A 20,369-nucleotide genomic window follows, 5' to 3' on the forward strand; every position below is an offset into this window, starting at 1 on the left:
AGCACTAGCAAGAAAATCTGAAGTGAGCAAACCGTCCACCATGATATATAATCAATGATTGAGGAAAGTGGCATTTCTATTGCAAAAGATGGAAGACAAACCACAAGATGAAAGGAGGGGTCTATGCCAGACCTAATCAAATGTCCTGAAAATGACAAGAGTGTCTAAACTATTTTTCTCAAAACCTTTTGATCTTTTGAACCTTTTATATTGGTGATCAGTAACAGGCAGGCTTTCAGGTAGTGAAAAGCTGATTGCTGATGACCTTCTAAATTGTTTTTAAGAAAGCTGAGGAGGGGACAATGAGTTAATAGGGGTAGTTTGCTTTAACTGTCCCACCCCCTTTTCTTTTTCCTTTTTTTTGAGGGGGATATTCTTAACAACTTGCTTCCATATTGACAAGCATGAGAGCTTGTATACAGAAATATGGATATTAATCCTGAGTACAGTTTTGGTTCAGAAGACTTGTTAATATCAAAGCCATTAAAGCTTATTCTAATGCCTTTCTGTGAAAGGTAAGAAGAGACTATTTACGATATTCAGCTATGACTGAAGCAACTACAGTTATGAGGCCAATGTATTATGTCGATATGAAAAAAACAACTGGATTATGAAAAAGCCTTCAATTCCATTGCTAGAAAATGTGTGTGGAATGCACTCAAAAACAAACAATGTCACCTCTAAAGATAATAAACCTCATAAAATAAAGATACAACAAATTCAAGCTATTCAATATGCTATAGTTATATGGCATCAATGGGGAATTATATCAAGCAATACTTAGTCTTTATTTGAGTTGTAAGTCAGCAGTTAGAATTGAAGGAAGTACAGGACGATGGTTTAATGTTAAATCTGGTATGAGACAAGGATGTACATTATCCCCTCTGTTATTCATTATCTATATGGATCACATTATGAAGGAAAGTGGTATTAAACATGATATCAAAATTGGAGATGTTAATGTCACCACTTTGCTTTATGCGGATGATGTTATACTTCTAAATAAATCTGCTACAAGTCTGCAAGATTCCCTGGCTAAATTGAGTAACTGTTGTAATAGATATGGTATGAAGGTCAACAATAAAAAGACAAAGACAATGAAAATAGGCAGAATCACTGAAAATGTCAACTGTGTTGTGAACAGAGAACCTGTGGAACAAGTAAAACATTTCAGCTACTTGGGCACAATTTTTAGTGAAGATGGTAAATTAAATATGAAAATAGACAACAGAATCAACAAAGCTGGTATGGTATGAAGTCAATTGAATAAATTCATATGGAATAAGAGAGAAATTAGTCGGAACACTAAATTAGCTGGGTCAAATGTTTTACTTCTGACCCAGCTCTCAGATCCATAAGATAAAACTGGTTTGAACACTGTCTTGTATAATTTTTGTTGATTTTTTCTTTATGAATGAGTAAAACTCATTCATAAAGAAAAATTATACAAGACAGTGTTCAAACCAGTTTTAACTTATGGATCTGAGAACTGGGTCAGAAGTAAAACATTTGACCAAAGACTAGAGACTGCAGATATGAGAGTCCTAAGAAAGATCAGAGGTGTGAACGGATGGCATCAATGGCAATATCATATTAAAAACGAGGATATTAGGAAAGAACTTGACATTGTCAGCATCCAGGAATGCGTTAGCAGAGCTAATCTCAGGTGGTATGGTCACATAAATAGAATGGGCAAGGAAAGATTAGCAAAACAAGTGTTCTCTGTCAAGTTGGCAGGAAAATGACCCAGAGGAAGACAAAGATATAGGCGGATTGATACTGTACAATGTACCTTAAACGATAGAAATATAAGATCTGATAATGATGGAGTTCTTGACAAGTAACAGACTGATTTGGAGGAAGATTGTAGACAGAAAGTTAGTAATGATGTAAATTTTCATGTAGTACTATCATATCCTGTACACTCCTTGAGGGTACATGGTAGGAATTTGATGATGTCTTGTGCTGCATGCTGCAATCACTTATACTAGCCCCACTGTTACACCGGATTGTGGTTGTCTCACATTTGTAATAAACTTTGTTTGTGTGCTCTGATAATGCTGGATATAATACCAGCGAAATATTAGCTTTTAAGTTAAGAAATAGTTATTTTCTTATCAATCTGTGTTCACATCAATACCGTTTAAATACAATTCAACATGTGTGACGAACACATAAGTATCCACGTGGGTGTATGTAAGATGTTAAAAATGTAATATTTGCAATATTCACTGGGTGTGCTTTGTATTGAATATAAATACAATAAATATTATAATAATATATGTCTATATTACGATTTTTTTAGGGGGGATGAAATATTTTAATTTTTTCAAAGGGGATCCTGACATCCAGAAGCTTGGGAAGCACTGTTCTAGAATAAGCAGATGATGTATGTCTAACTCACAGACATGCAGATATCCAAAATAAACTAAGTACATTACAAGAAGAATCACTGAAAGTTGGTTTGAAAATAAATACAAACAAAACAAAAGAAATGAAAATCTATGTGAAAAACCAAGGCACCAAGTACAACTGAACATGGAAAAATTGAAGCTGTTTCAAAGTCTACATATCACAGCAGTGTTTTATCTGCAGATGTTGATGTAAGGATTCAAAAAGCAAGAAGTGCATATGCTAAACTTAGTAGAGCATGAAAATCGAAAAATATTCATGCAGATACAAATATAAAAATATTTAATTCATGTATTAAATCAATTCTTTTATATAGATGCAAAAGATGGCTGTTTCAAAGGCAGTACACAAAGAAAGCTACAAGCATTCATAAACCGATGTCTATGGAACATCCTTCATATTTGGTGGCCACAAATTATTACTCACTGGAAAAGAACAAATCAGAAAACGACAATTTTGATAGACTGGACATACACTTAAGAAAGCTCATCAAGAAATCCTGGAATGGAATCCATAAGGAAAGAAAATGCCTGGCCATCCTAAAAATACATGGAGGAGATCAACTTTAATGGAATGTGAGAAGAAGAGTGTTGTAGAACTAAGAGCAATAGCAAAGATATGGAACCAATGAAAAGCATTTATAGATTCCTGATGCAATCTGGGAAAGCAGAAGAAATGAACCAACCATAAAACCTATAAAATAAAGGCGAGGTAAGCAAAATGAACCTTTAGTTTTTCAATAGTATCTTGGTCCAGACTGGTAATATTCTCAACGAGTTTAGTTTGTTGATCTGTCTGTTAGTTGCTGATATGTGGTTGGTTCTATCACAAAAAAGAAGGGTTATTTTTCTATTGTAATCAGAAGTAACCATGTGCCAGTGGCTCTTGCCTTGTCAGCTTTGGTAATTGTTAGATAGTTACTGCATCTTAGATACTGTAAGACTTTAATTCTGCAAGTCAAATGTTGAGGGGCTGGCTTTGAATAGTATGGTTCCCAAAAATCTGCAAAAGAGACCTTTCCCTTTGTCTCCCATCATGGAGTGCATTGATTCTCCTACTTAAAAGATGGCTAAATTCTTATCCTGACTTCTTTTAATCTCTCAAACTAGAAATCCCTACTAATTCATAAAGAAAAATTAAGATTTTTCTGGTTAAGTGAAAACTTATCTCTATGGCCTACTGACATTTATGGTTGGTTTTGACAATGAATCCTTGCTTCCTTATATTTCAGGTATCTTCAAACCAATTTCATTTCAAAATTCTTCAAGAAATACAACCTGGTATCTGCACTTTTCCTATCAATAAACTCTTCTCCTGGCTGACTCCCTCTAAAAGATAAATGGTCTCCTTCTCTTCAATGTGTACCAAGCTCCCTGTGACTTCTATCTCCTCTACCTTAAACAAACTGGGTGTCATGTGGAAAAGGGACTGCAACAACCATCTTATAATCTGAGAAATCTGATTTAGCACAATATGGAATGGACAATAACCACAGAATCTTCTGGTTGAAACTTATCTACTTCACCAGTGACATTTCAAATTTGAATGCCTGTTCAAGAAGAGTGATAAAACATTACTACATTGCATAAATTTAAATATGAACAACTGCATCTCCTTGTGAAATATTTGGAAAAGTATCATTCTTATTAGTCATACATGTTTTTTTGTTGTTGTTCATCAACCAAACATCATTATACCTACATCTCACTGCTATTGCACTTCAATATATACCAGCATGCAGCTCATGTCATTTCAAAAATCCACTGTTATCATTCTACCGCATTGATAAGACTACTAACACTGAAAACGATCTGCTAAATTCAGACTGGAATATCTAGTAAATAAAGTTTTATTAATTTTATACATATTCTTGTCTACATATTTAACAGCAGCTTTCTCTATGCCATTGAAAATATGCCTGCAAGAATTATTTCAGTTTTTCAGGCAGAGCAGATAAGTGGTTCAGAGGAGCAAAGACAGTAATTAGCCTAACAAAATAAAAATAAAAATCAGAGGAGAGATGAACTATTGCACCATTATAGTGCCATAATCCATAACACAGTGGCCAGATAAAGAAATTCCACAGAAAATGAAACTTAGACATCCAAGTTCATGGTGTAAGTAAGATGTGACATCTACAGTACGCTTCGAAGAGATGGTTAAGAAAATGCCTAAGGTATTCGGATGATGAGGTGGACTATCCATTATATTTGTGGATTAGAATTCCATTTGTGTCAGATCATTACTAACATCAAATAACTTGATATTTCTTACAGCTTGATCAGTGAAAGCATCACTATAAGATTCAAAAGTTGAAGTTGGCAAGGAAAATGACTTCACTGTATGGATAGCCTGCACAAAATGAAGCTCCAAGGATAAAATAAACAGTCAGAGAGGTCAACAGAATTTTGAAAGCAATAAAGATCATAAACATATGGCAAACAAAATTTTGAGCAAGAAATGATCACAAAGGAATTATTGATTTGGCATTCCATGACAGATGATATCAGAATGACAAATGCATAATTTACATCCTCATGATGGAAGAAATCATGTTAAGTGTGGTTTGACTAAGGCACAAGTTACACAAGATATCAGGTCTAGTCTCAGTAGATTTTTTGTAGGAATGTTTGAAATTATTTGAATTCACTTCCTTAGTGCACTACTGTCTAGTCATATCAGAAACTAAATGAAACATAAATAGCTTTCATGGCCACTGGGGAAAACTGTGTTGCAAGAATTATGAAACATCAAATATACCATACAGTGCTCTGATTAAAAAAGAAAAATTTTACATTTTAAATAATTATACTATTCATGCAGTAAAAAAAAAAAAAATACTCAAATATGTTTTGTTATAAACAGCACTCATTAATTAAAATTAATAATAAAAGTACTCAATTTTAAAATTTATGTGTACTACACATTAATTTTTAAAGATGTATAAATCATGAATATTAGTATATTATTCCAATTATTTTAACATAAATTTTAAAATATTAAAAGTCTATATTGCAGGCAAGTGATAGTTTTGCAATTAAGCAAATATCATAGTATTACTTATGATATTCCTAGGCTAGCTTTGTGACATTTTACTTCTCTATTGCACACCCAGAACAACCAGAAATGCAATGATTAATTGTATCTTTCTTAAGTACTGTACTTGCCTATAAACACACATCACCAATGTACTATAGGTTTTGCAACTTCTCATACGTAGTCTTGATTTTACACACACACACGCACAAAAGGAATTGATAAAATGATAATAGACATGTAATCTTTCTTCCTTCTTAGAGGATTTTTTTTTTTAAACTGCATTAGAAATATTCAGTCTTTAGAGTGATTCACAGTTAATCTAATACACAGTCCATGTATTATTATTATTTAGATGGGTATCTCCATGGAGTCAAAAGACTCATTGCAGAAGACTCACACTATCCATTAACAATAAGCTTGTTCACCATTGGGATGCTTCCAACCACCTCTGGCAATCCATTCCACTCTCCAAGTAAAGAAAGTCCTCACACTTTTGGACAACTTCCAAGTGTGATCTCTTGTTCTCCCCCATTCCTTATGTATTGAAAAATTTCTTGTGTCAATCCTTACACTCTTTAGAAACATACGTTTTTATCATATCCCCCTCTCATCTGTCTGTCAAACCCACACACCTTCAATCTATCCACAGAGTATATGTAGGATACTCATATGACATGATAATCAATTCAAATGATAAGATTACCAGTAAAAAAACACATGATTCTGATCCAGCTGTACTGTCTTCCACAATGTTTTAGAGCCGATTATTTGACATCTATAATCCTCTATGGTTATTTTCCCCTAATATAATTTTTTTTTTTTGATTCCCTCCCACAAAAGGTTATACACAAATCCTATAGTACATTTGTACTGTGCAGGTGTTAAGGATTTTATAGGTATACATACATGCATATTGTATTTTTATTTATTTTTTTACATGGTGCAAAAAGAAACCCTAAAGTAGAAATCAAATGTGGAACTTTTTCAAACCACTTCTGGCTTCCAATAAGCGAGGTGGTGGTCACACACAAGGCAATGAAATTCATCTCTCATCTAAAGACAATCACAAATACCCATGTCCATGGTGGGATTCAAAAACCCACAGATTTCTGGTTGGAAAGAAGATAGGTTGACCAGCCAACCAGACCAGAAAATTACTCAGCATATCTGCACTACAGCATTAATTTCTCTATACATACCCATCAGTTTTGGAAGCTTTTGAGCTTCTTCAGGATTAGAATAGATTACCTGAAATACACTTAAAGACATTAAAATACAGAGAGCATTAACTTTATCATTCAAATGTCATGGCATTATAGACAGCTTTTGAAAAAAACACCGCAAACAGACTTCATGTGTCTGTTAAATGACAGTGCACTGATCTGGCTGATATACTGCATTTTTCAAATCCCTCTCTGAAATGTTCAAGAGCTTTTAAGGGTGGACAACATCTTGTTGTACTATGTAATGTTCAATCATATACTTGAACGTGAAAAGTGTGAGATACAGTATCATATTTGGGTTTGCTGCCAAATATGTTTCTCGATGCTGTGGTAAAAGGATAAACTAGATTTGCATGCTCTGTTTTTTAGTGCATATCATATGGATTCGCCCATATGGATTTTACCTTGTTACCTATGCTGTATAGCAGGGGTGGGCAAACTGCAGCTCGCGAGCCGCATGCGGTTCCCAAAGCTATTCTGTGCAGCTCCTGAGACAATATTGGTTTTCATTGTCATTTTTTATAAAGTTTTATATTAATAATCTATAGTAGTATAGTATGTGGGCTCAAGGGCTCACTTTAGTGAGTACGGGCATGGCAAACCCGAGGTACCTGATGTTGGACCATGCCTTACTTCATGTAATATATATCTGTTATATTATTCTGTAGACTGGTCCCTCCTCTTCTTTCTTTGCTTCTTTCTCCTCTCCTTGCTCCTTCCCCCTGATGCTATTAGAGTATTCGAGGGCTAGGGGTGAGTCTTTCCTATCTTGCTAAGTCATTTCGTCTTATGCAGCCACCAAAGGAGGCAAGCTAGCCTCAATAGGTGCCGGTCCCAAGCCCGGATAAATGCGAGGGTTGACGTCAGGAAGGGCATCCGGTCGTAAAACTTCAGTGCCAACTCAAACTATGATTATGAGTCGAAGAGAAAATGATATAAGGGCTAGGGCGTACCCCTTAAGCGACGCGCAGCCACATCGCCCTACAGCTGTGAGAAGTGGACGAGGGCTACCGCATCAAGGGCGGGTGCGGTTAAAGAAGCGAGCCCAGCAGGTGGAGAGGATGTTGCGAGTGGGAACACTGAATGTTGGAAGCATGACTGGAAGGGGAAGAGAGGTAGCAGACATGATGAGGAAGAGGAAGTTGGACATTTTATGTGTGCAGGAGACAAGGTGGAAAGGCAAAGGAACTGGGAGATGGATATAAATGGTTCTACTCTGGAGCGAATAACGAGGGAAGAAATGGTGCAGGAATTGTGGTGTGTGGCAGAATGAAGGGTGAAGTACTGGACGTGGGTAGAAGGAACGACAGGATCATGCGAATGAAATTGGGTCTTGGAGAAGAGCGGGTGGTCGTATTATGTGTATATGCCCCGCAAGTTGGTTGTACAGCAGAGGAAAAAGATGAGTTCTGGAACGTGTTAGATGAAGAAATGAGGGAATTGGAAGAAAATGGGATGGTGATTGTCGGAGGAGACTTGAACGGGCACATAGGAAGACAGAATAGAGACTGTGAAAGGGTGCATGGTGGCCACGGAGTGGGAATGATGAACCAGGAAGGAGAGAGGGTTGTGGACTTTGCAGTAGCGTTTGATCTGGCAATTGTGAACTCGTTTTTCTTCAAGAGGGAAGAACATTTGATAACATTTAGAAGTGGTAACAACAGCTCACAAATTGACTACATTTTGACTAGAAGAAAACATCTTAAGGTTGTGACAAATTGTAAGGTAATTCCAACAGATCAAGTAGCACAACACCGACTGCTGTGCGCAGACTTTAAATTAAGATCGAAGATAAGAACTTCTGGTTGCCATGGGATGAAGACAATTAAGTGGTTTCGCTTAAAAGAAGAGAGTGTGAGGAATCGTTTTAGGGAGAGAGTGTTAGAGAGGATTTCGGATGGACTGGAAAGTGCACAAGATTGGTGGAAACATAATTCAAAAGTAATCCTGAGCTGTGTAATCGAGGTGCTTGGTGAGACATCTGGAAAGATTAGAGAGCAGAAGGAGGGTTGGTGGTGGAATAATGATGTACAAGTGGCAGTGACAGCTAAGAGGAAGGCAAAGCAGAAGTGGGATGAGTCAAGAGTGGAAGAGGACAGAGAGGTGTACAAACAGAGAAAGCAAGAAGCCAAGAGAGTTGTGGCACAGGCGAAGACCATGGCATATCAAGATCTGTATGATCAATTAGAAACAAAGGAAGGACAGAGAAAAATTTACCAACTAGCGAAATGTAGAAATAAAGCAGCTAAGGACATCTTACATGTGAGGCAGATCAAAGATGCTGAAGGAAGAGTATTATGGAGGGATGTGGACATAAGAAACAGATGGAAAATATACTTTGAGGGACTTCTGAATGAGGAAAATGCAAGGACTCACAGAGGAGATGGGCAGCCTTCTGAGGGGATGGTGCAGAACATCAGTAGAATGGAAGTGACAGAGGCCATGAAGAGGATGAGGAATGGAAAAGCGGTGGGCCCCGACAGAATTCCAGTGGAGGCATGGAAGGCACTGGGGGAAGAGGGAATTGACCTGCTGTGGGACCTGTTCATGAAAGTTTGCCAACAGGAAAATATACCCGAGGAATGGAGGGAGAGTACTCTTGTTCCCATCTACAAGGGTAAAGGGGATGCACAAGACTGTAAAAATTACAGAGGAATAAAGTTGATGTCCCACACAATGAAGATCCTAGAAAGGGTTCTTGATGGTAGATTGAGGGAGGAGGTGGAGATTGCAAAGGAACAATTTGGCTTCATGCCTGGTAGATCAACAACAGATGCTATCTTTGGGTTACGACAGATGATGGAAAAATATCGAGAGAAACAAAGGGAGCTACATCTGGTATTTATTGATCTGGAGAAAGCATACGATAGAGTGCCAAGGAAAGAAGTCTGGAGGTGTCTGAGGGAGAAGAAGGTGCCGGAGAAATATGTCAGGTTGGTGCAGGAAATGTACAGAAATGTGAAGACAAGTGTTCGGACCTGTTTGGGACAGACAGAAAGTTTTCAAGTAACAGTTGGCTTGCATCAAGGGTCAGCATTAAGTCCGTTTCTGTTTAATATTGTGATGGAGGTGGTAACAGAGGAGGTGAGAGAAGATGCATCTTGGACAATGTTGTATGCAGATGACATCTTGCTGTGTGTAGATTCAAGAGAAGAAGCGGAAACTAAACTGGAAAGATGGAGAAAAGTACTGGAAGAGAGAGGTATGAGACTGAGCAGAAGTAAGACAGAGTATATGTGTTGCGCAGTGGGCGGTGGCCAGGAGACAGACCTGGAGCTGGAAGGAAATGTCATCAGGAAGGTGAGAGACTTTAGATACTTAAGTTCGACAGTGGAAGAAGATGGAGGAGGTGAGAAGGAAGTGGGATGCAGGATACAAGCAGGTTGGAGGAACTGGAGGGAGATGGCTGGAGTGTTATGTGATAAGAGGGTGCCGATCAATCTGAAAGGCAAAATTTATAGGACAGTAGTGACGCCAGCTATGACATATGCTATAGAAACTGTGGCCCTGAGGAAAAATAACATTAGCAGGATGGAAGTAGCAGAGATGAGAATGTGCGGTGTGACCAGAAAGGATCATCTGAGAAATGACTATGTCAGGGGAACAGTGAAAGTTACGAACTTAGGAGCGAAAATACAGGAGGCAAGGTTGAGATGGTTTGGTCATGTGATGAGGAGGGAGGACGAATATGTGGGAAGAAGGGTCATGCAGATGGATGTGCAAGGAAGGCGGAAGCGTGGGTGGCCAAAGAAGAGATGGAGGGAGCTGGTAGAAGAGGACTTGAAGATGAAGAACTTGGATGTGGTGACAGCCCAAGACAGGAAGGTGTGGAGGAGACTCATAAGAAACAGTGACCCCACTTAAGTGGGAGAAGCTGCAGAAGAAGAAGAAGAAGTAGTATAGTATGTATCAATATTAGAATATTTATTTCATAAATGCTTTAAATATAAGTAAAAAAACATATATTTTGAAACTTTACATTTTTTAGCTTTTAAATGGTAGCTTTTAAATGTGGATTTTAAATAAAATCCACATTTAAATAATAAATGTGGATTTTATTATCTTATATGGTTGGTAAAAAGTGTTTCGACATTTTATGACCTGTGTCGCGCCTGCCAAAATTAGTTCCAAAAGTGACTACTATGATCACGGCATTACCCACTGCCTCTGTTGCCTGGACTCTGCTTCATCACTCTTCATGCAGTACACACAAGTTACGCACTTGTGGTGGTAGCGAAACATAACTAGTGAATTTCAGTGTAGATAAGTGCTTTTCTGATTAATAAATAATTAAGACTGATTTTAGTGAACGATATAAAACCCTCGTTTAAAATGACTGAGCAACAGAAGAGTATAAAACGGAAATACTAACAATATGAAGGAAACTTAGAAACACTTTAGAATGATTTTGAGAATAGGTATGAGAAACTAAAAAAGTTTAAGCCATGGTTTGAATTTCTTGTGAATCCTTTTGTGATTGATATCATCAATGATGGATGTCCTGTTGTTGCACCTTTTACCGTGGATGTTGCTTCAATAGAGACAGAGCTTATTGAGCTACAGGAAGATGTGGGTTTGAAGCTAATACTGAAAAGCTCATCTGTAAATTACTTTTGGAAACAAATCCCAGAAGCAAAGTATCCCAATCTTCAAAAAACTGGATTCCAACTACTGTTTTTGGGACAACTTACTGATGTGAATCTCTCTTCTCTGTGATGAAATTTGTCAAGTCAAAATACCGTGCTATCCTCACTAACAGCCACCCCACTAAGCTTCTTAAAACAGCTTTGACATCCTACCAGCCAGATTTTAAACTATTAACTGTATAAATGAAGAATTAATCAAAGCCATCAATGAGTAGAGATTAAACATATTCTTCTTTGGTGAGTAGGACTACTATATAGTTGTATTTTTTATTATTTATAAATACAATTTTAAAATAATATTTTCTGTGGCTCTTGAACATTCAAAAATGTATTATATGCGTCTCTTATTACCGAAGAACTTGCCCAACCCTGCTGTATAGCCTATATAACAAGTTCTACAAATATAGTCTATCTTGTTAACTCTTGACTTCTTTAATGATAGATAAAAAATTCTGATAATAGAATAGCAGATACTTTTCTTATAAGAATGAAAACAATCTTTATGTAATAGCATTTCAAGACCTGGACTAGCTTATCAGTAATATTTTTCATCATCACTTTCCTGATATGTATCCTCAAGGAATGTTCAGGTCACTATGACAGCACTACATGATTAACTCCCCAACCAGCCAGGATGTATATATACATCCAGCTAAATCTGGATACGATTCAATACATCATCTCATCTTCTTTATACCCTCTTTTACCTTGCGGTGTCGAGGGTCCATTGATCATCGGACCTCAATCCGTTTACAGGATAAGGTAGTCAGCCCTATGCCCCGGTATATCCTATGGCCTGTAGTGTTAAGTTCTCAAGGTCAGTTTGCCTGCTTTGCGGGATGAAAAATCCCAGAATAAACTGAGGGAAAAACCCTGCTGCCCACGCCCAAGACTGGCTAACATGGCTGAGGAAGATCCTTCAGCTCCTCACGTCACCGACGGGAATCGAACCTAGGACACTCCTTCCCCAGGCATATGGTTGTGAAGCGCATAGCCACTAGGCTAACCGCGCGGACCACGATTCAATACACCCATTGAAAAAAAAAAAAAAAAAAACATGGATAACAAGTGCAATTTGTCTGTTCTGTCCTTTAGAAGGTGCGATAATCCTTCACGCTGTAGAGAACACTTAAACAGATTATCTTGCGAAGCTGAGTCTTAGTTCTCTATAACAAGGAATGCAGTTCCTTGTTTTATGCTGGGTAAATGGACTCTTAGTTATATTAGAGAGACTAAAAATATAGAAATTATTCTTATTTTCTCTTTTTATTGTACAGTTTTAAATTCCAGGCCAAAATATAAATCCTTGCATACTTTCTTCACTTAAATATTGCATTACCTTGCAGAACCAATGTTTATTTTTTTTTTTTTTTTGCTAATTTTGTCTAATCACTTACTCAACAGAACATTTTCCATTTTCTTTGTTTTCAAAGAAATGAATTCATGATAATTATTTAAAATATTATTTAAAAAAAAAAAAAAAAAACGGCTGCGGACGTTCTAGATTATGTTATCTTTGTTCAAAATCGTATTTCAAAGAGTAATTCACAGATTTTCTGAAGGAAATCTGTGAATTATTCTTCAACAACTTTGCTTTATAGAGAATAATATGCAATTCTTTAATCATATCACAGTTTTTTCAAAATATCATAATCTAATGTTCTTTACACTTTCACCTTGTTGGTTTCCCTGTATAATTGGTCTTCACAAAATGAAATAAACAGTTATTTAAATTGATATGTATATATTTTCTGCTAGTTTATATATTTTGCTCCAATTTTAAAGTAAGCGATACTTTTGCATATATTCTCTGATACAAAATATGCATATGTGCATGCATCAAATGTCAAATTTCATATTTTCACAATAGAATTGAACTTTATTTCAACTTTGATAGTTTTACGCCCCCCCCTCTCTCTCCTGCTGCAACACTACCACACAGCTGAAAACTGTTATGAAACATAGGTACAGTTTTTATTTAATTCGTTATTTTTCCATAGTAATTGTTCCACATAACGCTTAATTTTTCGACACAGAAACTGGGTTTTGATTTTTATAAATTAGCAAATTATAAATAAGAAAATATACATATTATTTCCTCATTATTATAAATCAGGAAGTTATGTGATATTGGGTAATAAAGGAAATTATTTAAAAACACTGTCATCCTACAAATGCAATATCAGAATAATATGTTTCGAATGTCTGCTAATTTCAGTTATTGCACGAGGTACTTTAGTGTGCTGCCTGCTGGGCATGATTTTTGATCTGGTTCCAAGTGGGGGGGGGTCAGTAATCTCCATTAGCTTAGAGCTTATTACTGGGCAGAAAGGAATATTAGAATATATATATATATATATATATATATATATAGAGTGTCCCTGAATTCATGACCCAAACGTGATGGGATGGTAGTACACACCGAAACCACCAATAATCATCATAGAATAACAGAATATGCGGCCACAAACGCAGCCAGGTGCCGGTAGGGAGCGCAGACGCCCGACTGTTTGTCGCAGCCGGCGATGTGCATGACAAGCCCAGTGTTTACAAACAGGTACACCAATCACTACTCAGGCGTTGTGCCGCGTATATCAACGTTGGTGGGTGGACTTTGAGCATTTGTTGTAATTATCTCCAATAAATGTGACTCTGGAAACCTGTGTTGTCTGTCCTTCATTACCGACTCCTCACTGCATTTGCGGCCGCATATTCTATGACGAATATTGCTGGTTTCGGTGAGTACTACCATCACCTCACGTTCGGGCCATGAATTCAGGGACACTCTGTATACCTTATCCAAACAATTCTGAATAGTAGGGTAAATCATTCTCTGAGATGTTTTATTACTTAATTTTTGAAACATTCTGTGTACCACAATCTCGCCTAATGCAACTGTTTTTCAAATATGCCTATTATAAGATTGATTTTTTTTTTGGCAACTCTGTCTATTAAATTTTCATAGCGTGTGTAACACAGATTAGAAACTTTCAAAGTAGCATGAATAATATATTTTTTTATTACAAAACAGCAAAGTTTGATAATAAAAATTTCTGCTACGATAAAGTTAGACAGATTAAACAATATTATTGTCTTATTTCTTTTCTCCTGTGGGAAAAAATGGTAAAATGTCACTCATATAATTATAGCAGATTTTCTACTGACAAAAATGGTATGAAAATAATCATTTGCACTTTCATTTCAAATAATTATTATCCATGGCTACTTATGCTTCAGAAGCCTGGAGATTAACTCAACAACCAATTCACAACCAATCAAGAAACAAGAATAAGATTAACAACCAATCAAGAAACTTCGAGCATTTGAAATGAAATGCCTCAGAAAAAATAATAACACCCACTGGATGCAACATAAGACTAATGATCAAGTCAGAATAGATTTAAACTTCCCAGATAATATAACAGACACAATCATTAAGCATCAACTGAGATGGTTTGGTCATATTCAGAGAATGGCCCCCTCATAGACTCCCATATTTATCTCTGAATGGATATATAGGAAGAAAAAGACCTAGAGGTAGTACTTGGATGAAGTTGCTGAAAGAACTTTTCCATCTACCCAGCTATAGAATCATGATTGAGATGGCTAAAGATCGTGATAAGTGGAGAATCTTTCTTCTTAGTGGACTCAACCCATTATCAAGTGGATGAGATGAGATGATGACTTTCATTTCAAAACACTAAGTTTTAATAATGGCAAACCGTGAGCAGACATATAAATACAAAATTAATAACGGAAAAACTCACGTAAAAAGATTATTTAATAGTATAATTTTCGCTGTGTGTGTCGCAAGCATCGTCAGTACATTTTAAACTCAAATTAAACAATAACTGACAATTCCAAAAAGCACCACCTAAGTAGCTAGTGTAAGATAACTAAAAAGGTAAATAAATTCCTTAACAAAAAAAAAAAAAAAAAATTATATATACAATAGAAAGTTAGGAAAGATTAGCTGAATTATAAAGTACTATCTCCTATAAAGGGGATAGACGTAAACCATCAGATCTGTTCAAGTTAGGAGAGTGAAGTAAAGTTTCACGTTTCTTTATATAGCTGTTCCATGAGGAACCAACTAATGTGAAGGACTCTTGTCTTTTTCCAATGAACTCTATGTCTAGTGATGATGGCATGTTCTGCAAGTCCAAACTATTCAGGTTCAAGGTATTGAATATAAGACTGGTGTTATTCTAGCCGAATAGGGACAGATCTTCCTGTTTGTCCGAAATAAGATAATACACAAGAGCAAGGAATCTGTTAAACACCTGGATAATTAAGATGTAAAAGCTTGTCCTTAGAAGTGAGAAAGGTGGAGATTTTTCAAAATGGTCGAAACGCAACAAAAATATTCAGTGGTTTTAAAACTTTTGCAATACGTTCACTAATGCCTTGTACATAAAGGATAGGAATGCGCATTATTTCTTTATTTCTGTATTTGATGAGAAAGACATTAAAACTAATCAAAGCTCTTTTGATGAAGGAATTCTTATATCCATTAGATAGAAAGGAAGAAGTAACATATTGCAGTTCTTTCTGTAATAGATCGTCTATTAAAACACTGGTTCATCAGGTCCACTCCTTTTTATTAGCAGTGTGGGCAAAGGACAATGGCCGTCAATTCAATGTTGTAAAATGTAAAGTAACGTACTTCAGGATGAAAAGATTAAACACTTCATATCATACTGATGGTACTAGTTTACAGGAAATTGATGAGGCTAAGGATCTGGAAGTGATGGTGGATATAGATTTGAAATTCAGAGCACACACTGCATGAGTTGGAAATAGCTCAGAGGATTACTTGGATGCTGAAGAAGCAAATAAGTTAAGAAAGTTATTATCCCTGTTTATAAAGCTATGATTTGGCAACATGTTTACTATTGTGGACAGATATGGTCACTTGCATTTCTTGGGGGGACTGGGAGTTGGTGAGGAGGATTCAGAGACAAGTTATCAAGCTCATGGCAGGTAACTTGTCTCTAACTAACCTATGAAGACAGACTGAGTGTGGGTTGCAAAAGTTTAGCTGACAGGTAGAAGACAGTGGTTATGATAAACACTTATAAGTTATTAAAAGGATATTATAATATCAACACAGAAGAAATCTTTCAATACATGGACAGTAAGGAGAAAACAACGGGTCACATTTGAAAGCTGTCTAAGAGTGTGGTTAGTAAGGGTGTGTAGGGACCAGGTTCTTTTCTTGGAAAGTGGTGAATGAGTGGAATGAATTGCCAGAGGTGGTTTTCAGCATCCCAAACATGAATAGATTTAAAGAAATATACGATAGGTAATGTCGATCTCCGATGTTGAGTCTTTCGACTTAATGAAGTGCTCATAGAAATATTTTTTTTTTATAAGTTTTTTTTTTAAATATTCTTTGCACACATTTGTTGCATTTATTGGCTATCTTAGCATAACTGTTAATATGTAGTCAACTGGTCAGATGGGATAAGTCTATTAGCCCTCTTAAAAGGCTGAGTCAGTTATTAAGAGCCGCACTCAGCTTTTTTCTTTAAAGAGACTTTTAGTATTTCTGACTGATGGCACAAGTATTAAGACACTAATTTTGGTGACTATAAAAGTTCAGGTGTTACTTAAAGGCAAACACACCTGAGGTATCTGAGATGCTGTAGAGCCTCAACGTTTTTATATGAAATTGAGTTTCATATAAACTTTAATATATTAATGTTTTCTTGCAACATGAAAAAATGTGTCATGCAGCAGGCAAACTAGTGAACGAAAATGGTCTACACGAACAGAATATTCAACCATTTCGGTCTCCTCTGGGTAAACTTCCGTTAATAATGCTCATACTGCATCTGAAACTATTTAGACCCTTAATTGAAAAAAAAAAATATATATATATATATATATATATATATATATATTTGGTTATCTTCAATCCGAATACTTTGTGAGGCCTGACAATTTAAAAAAAAATAGTAAACTGAAATCAAAACTAATAAACAAAATAAACTGTATCCAACAAAATATTCATATCATCTCTTGCCAGAAAAGTATAGATATACAAATCAAACACACGCATCGAATTATTACAGCAACAATATGACACAAAATTTCAATGGAAGAGGCAAAAAAATACATAAAAAAAACATATAATATTATATCATATGACAGTATTTGGATGAAGAAGTGGAAATACAAAACTCACAGGCTACAGAATATCGCGGTCAACCAAATTAAGAAAAGCGCCACACAACTGCAAAAAAATCTCACAAAAGACAGCGCAAAGCTTAGTGCATTCCATTTCTAATTAGGCTCACAGCTCAATATTTAATAAATATCACTATCGTCATAAAACGCAATAATAGGCATTTCATAATATGTATATTGGTATTTTTATTATGGATTTTTCTTCTATTTTCATTAATTTGACAGTTTTTAATATTTGTGTCTATTTTTAACATAATTAGAAATCAGGACTCATATGAGGAATATGTGGAGTGATGCAAGGCGGCTAGTGGAAACTAATGAAAGTGTGCAAGAGAACAGAATGAAAAGATTAAAGGTGTGACAAGTGATCCAGGATAGCAGTATATAACTACATAATTAGAAGACTACTTACTGGGAGAGTCCATAAGGTCTGCTATCCAGATGGGAGAATGAGTAGGATAATTAAGGCGTTGGACATGAGAAAGAAACGAGCAAGAGAGTTAATGGTGATTGAAGGGACGAATGATCTAAGTGGACGTAAGAAGGATATGAGGACGAATATCAGGAGATTATTGAGAAGAGTCAAAGAAAATAGTGTAATAGGAAAGGTTGTCAATGTGTTGCCAAGGCATGATAATGATGATGAGATGCGATGGAGAGCCAAAATAATGAATGGTATGTTAAAAGAGCTGTGTGAGTGCAATTTTTGGATATATGGCATATGTTTGAGGAAAGAAATAATGAAAGAATTAATGAAGAAAGGAAAGATCGGTTGCATATGAATGATATTGGAGTGAGTGCACTAGAGAAAGTGTTGACGGATTAAAGCACAGTATGTGAAGCGTGCAAGAGATGAAGTGAACAATCAGGAGGGTAGTATTCGGCAGCAAAAACTATAGTAGTGTGAAATATGTAGAGAGAAAGGGAATTCAAAAGGGGCAGGAAAACGGGGGAACCCATGTGGACAGGGAGGCATGACATAGAGAGAGTGAATGTTGAATGTTGTGGTGAATTGTGTATAAAGAGTATATTGCAATATGGGTGGGAAAGTTCAGACTGAGTAGATATATGCTGAAAGTGGTGATAAAAGTGAATGGGCAGGTGTAGTGGAGAAATCACAACCAACAAATGACTTGGATAGTTATAGACCTAAAAATGAATTACCGTGTTTGTTTACAAATGCCAGAAGTATCAGAAATAAGGAAGATGAAATAGTATCATGATTGAATTTATTCTCCACAAATTCATTGAAAAAAGTGAAACATGGTTGAATGAAGATGATATCGTAATGGGAATAGAAACGGAAGGATACAGTATTTTTCGCGGGGATAGAAAGTGAAAGAAGGGAGGGGAGTGCTGCTGATAATAGCAGGGGAATTAAGTCAATATAACGTGGACTTAACATCCCTTCATCAAAACATTAAAGGTGGAAATAGAGGAAATGGTTATGAGGAAGTGTGGTGTTACATGAGGTTGAGAGGAAGATATATTTAGTTGGAGGTTGCTATAGTAGTGGAAATGTAGACGGTTTCGATGAAAAAATATAAAGAACTTGGATTAATGAACAAAGGAATAGTAATTATTAAGGGTGGTTTTCATTTTGGCGGTATAGATTGTAATGGAGAGAGGGTATTGGGAGTAAAGAAAATGAATTTCTCCAGTTCTTGAGAGATAAGTATCTCAGGCAGCACCTAAAGGAGGGCACGCGAGGATCGAGAGTTCTAGATCTCATCATTTCATCAGAGGATGTAATTGTGAGAGGGGTTTCACACTTTCCTGCAGTTGGTGAACGTGATCATGAAGTAATCACCTGAGTTGTGGCTAGTTATATGCTGACGTTTGTGAGGAAAGGATGTATGTGGAATTATAAGGCGGTGTTTATGACAAGCTTTGGAGACAGCTTGGAGCCAAAACATGGAACGAGCAGTGGAGAGTTAAGGAAATAAATGCTGCATGGGCATTAACAAAGGAATACATAACAGAATCAATCTGTGAATATATTCCAAAGGCCAAAAGGCTGAATAAGGTAGGTGTAAAATGGATGAATGTGGAGCTTAAGCATGAAATCTAGAAAAAGAAAGTGTTTTGGAGGCAGAACAAGATGAATAATGGTAATAATCACTTACTCGTACATGAAGAGTATAAAGAACAAGCCAGCAGAGTGACTCAGTTGGCAAGGAAAACACTAGTGTAGTATGGGCAGAAATTGAAAAATCAGGTGAAGAAAAACCCTAAAGAGTTGTTCACATATGTGGCAAATACAAGGAAGAATTATAATGGTAAGGTGAAGTTAATGGATGAAAGTGCTAGAATGATAATTGCTGCAGAAGATATTGTTGAGGTATTCGGTGATCAATTTATAAGGATGTTTCATCCTGATCAGGGTGAAATCGTAATGAAATTAAGTGCAGTGGGTACAGGAGGGGAAGCTGTAATTATCAGTGAGCAGGAGGTACTTGAGAAAATAAATAAACTTGATATCAATAAGGCAATAGGATTTGATGACACATCACTGTGCATCTTAAGAGAATGTTCCAGGGAATTGGTAGTGGCACTTTTACATAACTGACATGCCTGTTATATAAACGTCTTGCAACAGCAGAGGTTCAAATCGTGTGGAAGGAGGGTAAAATGTTCCACTTGATTGGTGATAAGGCTCTATCTTCAAACTATAAGCCAGTCTCTATATCTGGAGTAGTGGTGAAGGTACTGGAGAGATTAGTGAGAAGTAGGATATACAGTATGTCTCAATATCATGGGTTTGTTGTATCTCCTCTTAACAAACCCATGCGATTATAAGCATGGATTTGTTAAGAGGAGATCATGTTTCCCTAAATTACTTATTTACTATAACAAA

At 36.3% G+C, this 20,369-nt stretch overlaps 1 protein-coding gene across 2 annotated transcripts in view; it reads right to left on the bottom strand.

The window, feature by feature from the left end:
- Prp31 (pre-mRNA processing factor 31) overlaps positions 1 to 17,566 on the bottom strand; it is a 274,807-nt gene extending 257,241 nt beyond the window's left edge. The window contains exon 1 of one of the 2 annotated variants that reach the window (XM_090398337.1): positions 17,511 to 17,566. The gene's annotated coding sequence lies outside the window, so the exon portion shown is untranslated. Of the gene's footprint in view, positions 1 to 16,948; positions 17,042 to 17,510 lie in introns of those variants that run through there. The other variant, XM_090398338.1, reaches the window with a different exon arrangement.
- Between the last annotated feature and the right edge of the window lie 2,803 nt (positions 17,567 to 20,369).

Source organism: Typopeltis vanoorti, chromosome 9, assembly GCF_054136105.1.
Source record: "Typopeltis vanoorti isolate ZY-2024b chromosome 9, IOZ_Tvanoo_1.0, whole genome shotgun sequence".
Classification (NCBI taxonomy): Eukaryota; Metazoa; Arthropoda; class Arachnida; order Uropygi; family Thelyphonidae; genus Typopeltis; species Typopeltis vanoorti.